Source organism: Nerophis lumbriciformis, unplaced genomic scaffold (assembly GCF_033978685.3).
Source record: "Nerophis lumbriciformis unplaced genomic scaffold, RoL_Nlum_v2.1 HiC_scaffold_40, whole genome shotgun sequence".
Classification (NCBI taxonomy): domain Eukaryota; kingdom Metazoa; phylum Chordata; class Actinopteri; order Syngnathiformes; family Syngnathidae; genus Nerophis; species Nerophis lumbriciformis.
Window position 1 is genome coordinate 301989 of NW_027316582.1, and position 4572 is coordinate 306560.

The window sequence follows — 4572 nt, forward strand, 5'->3', positions numbered from 1 at the left end:
ATGCTCAAAAACTCACCAAATTTGACGCACACATCAAAAAACCTGAACAAAACTCTTTAGTAAAATAACCTAACAACAAAACTCAAAATTGCGCTCTAGCGCCCCCTAGGAAGAAAACACAGATACAACTTCCTCTAACTCCCAGTACGAATGTCGTAAAATCATGAAACAAAAACCTCTATGTAGGTCTGACTCAGACCTAACTTTCATAATGGAATATTCTCGGGCTAAAATCAACAGGAAGTTGGCAATTCCCCCTTCAAGACAAAAAAGTACTAAAAACAGTCACTTTTGCCTCTTTGAGCTGCTATTTGACCCCCTTAACATGCTTCAAAACTCACCAAACTTAACGCTCACATCAGGACTGGCTAAAACTTTGATCTAATAAAAAAACCTAACCCCAAATTTAAAAATTGCGCTCTACAGCAATTTTTTAATAAAACGGACAAAAAACTGCTCCTCGGAAGAACAAAATTACAAAACTGCCTGTAACTCCCACTGGGAAGGTCGGAGAGACATGAAACAAAAACCTCTCCGTAGGTCTCACTTAGACCTACATTTCATAAATTTACTACCCCCAGCTAAAATCTACAGGAAGTGTGCTATTCCCCCTTCAAAACAAATTTTTTGTACAAATCGGTCTCCTTCCTTCAAAATCGAACTCCTCTGAGCGCGTTTGTCGTTTCGCCTTCAAAATAACACAGGAGAGACATTGAACCCTTGTGAATACAACAACAGAAGCGCTTTTTAATTAAGTGCTCCGGTTTTGATTTTATGACCCTTCAAAGACCCGCTGCACTCATGCTGCTGCGGTGCTGTTTTTTTAAGATGGCTGCTCAAAAGCAGGAAGCACCAACGTGCCCACACAATGCAGACAAGGTAGGTACACTAGACAAAAGTCTTGGGACACTTCAGACTAAAAGTACACAAAAGTATTGGGACACTTAGGACTAGCACCTGCCAAAGACGCGGGCCCGACCAACGCTGCTTGCAGCTTTAATTGGTCTTGTTCTTTATATTTATTCTTCCGCCGCCTCTTTGAGCACTAATTTGACCCACTTAACATGCTTCAAAACTCACCAAATTTGACCCACACATCAGGACCTGCGAAAATTGCCTTTTTTATAAAAAAGGAACCTCTAAAATTAAAATTGCGCTCTAGCGCCCCCTATAAAAACAAAAAAAGTACACTGCCTGTAACTCCCACTAGGAAGGTCGGAAAAACATGAAACAAAATCCTCTATGTAGGTCTGACTTACACCTAGCTTTCATAATTGTACATTGTCGGGCTAAAATCTACAGGAAGTTGGCAATTCCCCCTTCAAGACAAAAAAGTACTAAAAACAGTCACTTTTGCCTCTTTGAGCTGTAATTTGACCCCCTTAACATGCTTCAAAACTCACCAAACTTAACACACACATCAGGACTGGCTAAAACTGTGATCTAATGAAAAAACCTAACCCCAAATCAAAAAATTGTGCTCTACAGCAATTTTTTAATAAAACGGACAAAAAACTGCTCGTCGGAAGAAGAAAACTACAAAACTGCCTGTAACTCCCACTGGGAAGGTCGGAGAGACATGAAACAAAAACCTCTATGTAGGTCTCACTTAGACCTACATTTCATAAATTGACAACCCCCAGCAAAAATCAACAGGATGTTTTTTATTCCCCCTTCAAAACAATTTTTTTGTTAAAACCGGTCACCTTCCTTCAAAAACTATCTCCTCTGAGCGCGTTTGTCCTTTCGGCTTCAAAATAACACAGGAGAGAGATTAAACCCTTGTGCATAAATTAACAGAAGCGTTTTGTGATACCTGCTCCGGTTTTGATTTTATGACCCTTCAAAGACCCGCTGCACTGATGCTCCTGCGGTGCTGTTTTTTTAATATGGCTGCTCAAAAGCAGGAAGCACCAACGTGCCCACACAATGCAGACAAGGTAGGTACACTAGACAAAAGTCTTGGGACACTTCAGACTAAAAGTAGACAAAAGTATTGGGACACTTAGGACTAGCACCTGCCAAATACGCGGGCCCGACCAACGCTGCTTGCAGCTTTAATTAGGGCCCGCACGGCCCATTGCAAAAGGACTCCCACAGGGAGTCCTTATGCAATGGGACATAAGGACCTATTGTTCTTCTAAGGTTTTATTATTATTAGGGCCCGCACGGCCCATTGCAAAAGGACTCCCACAGGGAGTCCTTATGCAATGGGACATAAGGACCTATTGAATTTCTAAGGTTTTATTATTATTAGGGCCCGCAGTGGCCCATTGCAAAAGGACTCCCACAGGGAGTCCTTATGCAATGGGACATAAGGACCTATTGAATTTCTAATGTTTTTTATTAGGGCCCGCCATGGCCCATTGCAAAAGGACTCCCACAGGGAGTCCTTATGCAATGGGACATAAGGACCTATTGTTATTCGTTCGTTTTATTATTCTTTATTATTAGGGCCCGCCATGGCCCATTGCAAAAGGACTCCCACAGGGAGTCCTTATGCAATGGGACATAAGGACCTATTGTTATTCTAAGGTTTTATTATTATTATTCTTTTTTTTTCTTCCGCCGCCTCTTCGAGCACTAATTTGACCCACTTAACATGCTTCAAAACTCACCAAATTTGACCCACACATCAGGACCTGCGAAAATTGTCTTTTAATAAAAAAACCAAACTGCAAAAATCAAAATTGCGCTCTAGCGCCCCCTAGGAAAAAAAAAAACTAGACTGCCTGTAACTCCCACTAGGAAGGTCGGAAAAATATGAAACAAAATCCTCTATGTAGGTCTGACTTACACCTAGTTCTCATAATTGTATGTCTTCGGGCTAAAATCAACAGGAAGTTGGCAATTCCCCCTTCAAGACAAAAAAGTACTAAAAACAGTCACTTTTGCCTCTTTGAGCTGCTATTTGACCCCCTTAACATGCTTCAAAACTCACCAAACTGAACACACATATCAGGACTGGCAAAAACTGTGATATAATGAAAAAACCTAACCCCAAATTCAAAAATTGCGCTCTACAGCAATTTTTGAATAAAACTGATAAAAAACTGCTCCTGGGAAGAAAAAAATTACAAAACTGCCTGTAACTCCCACTGGGAAAGTCGGAGAGACATGAAACAAAAACCTCTATGTAGGTCTCACTTAGACCTACATTTCATAAATTGACAACCCCCCGCAAAAATCTACAGGATGTTTGCTATTCCCCCTTCAAAACAACTTTTTTGGAAAAACCGGTCACCTTCCTTCAAAAACGAACTCCTCTGAGCGCGTCTGTCGTTTCGCCTTCAAAATAACACAGGAGAGACATTGAACCCTTGTGCATACAACAACAGAAGCCTTTTTTAATTAAGTGCTCCGGTTTTGATTTTATGACCCTTCAAAGACCCGCTGCACTGATACTCCTGCGGTGCTGTTTTTTAAAGATGGCTGCTTAAAAGCAGGAAGCACCAACGTGCCCACACAATGCAGACAAGGTAGGTACACTAGACAAAAGTCTTGGGACACTTCAGACTACAAGTAGACAAAAGTATTGGGACACTTAGGACTAGCACCTGCCAAAGACGCGGGCCCGACCAACGCTGCTTGCAGCTTTAATTAGGGCCCGCAGTGGCCCATTGCAAAAGGACTCCCACAGGGAGTCCTTATGCAATGGGACATAAGGACCTATTGTATTTCGTCCGTTTTATTATTATTATTTATTATTCTTCCGCAGCTTTGCGCACTACTTTGACCCCCTTAACATGCTTCAAAACTCACCAAATTTTACACACACATCAGTAATTTACGGCAAAACTTTTTATCAAAAAACCTAACCTCAAAACTCAAGATTGCGCTCTAGCGCCCCCTAGGAAGAAAAAAAAACTAGACTGCCTGTAACTCCCACTACGAAGGTCGGAAAAACATGAAACAAAATCCTCTATGTAGGTCTGACTCAGACCTAACTTTCATAATGGTACATTCTCGGGCTAAAATCAACAGGAAGTTGGCAATTCCCCCTTCAAGACAAAAAAGTACTAAAAACAGTCTCTTTTGCCTCTTTGAGCTGTAATTTGACCCCCTTAACATGCTTCAAAACTCACCGAACTGAACACACACATCAGGACTGGCTAAAACTGTGATCTAATGAAAAAACCTAACCCCAAATCCTAAAATTGTGCTCTACAGCAATTTTTGAATAAAACTGATAAAAAACTGCTCCTGGGAAGGAAAAAATTACAAAACTGCCTGTAACTCCCACTGGGAAGGTCGGAGAGACATGAAACAAAAACTTCTCCGTAGGTCTCACTTAGACCTACATTTCATAAATTGACTACCCCCCGCAAAAATCAACAGGAAGTTTGCTATTCCCCCTTCAAAACAATTTTTTTGGATAAACCGGTCTCCTTCCTTCAAAATCGAACTCCTCTGAGCGCGTTTGTCGTTTCGCCTTCAAAATAACACAGGAGAGACATTGAACCCTTGTGAATACAACAACAGAAGCCTTTTTTAATTAAGTGCTCCGGTTTTGATTTTATGACCCTTCAAAGACCCGCTGCACTCATGCTGCTGCGGTGCTGTTTTTTTAAG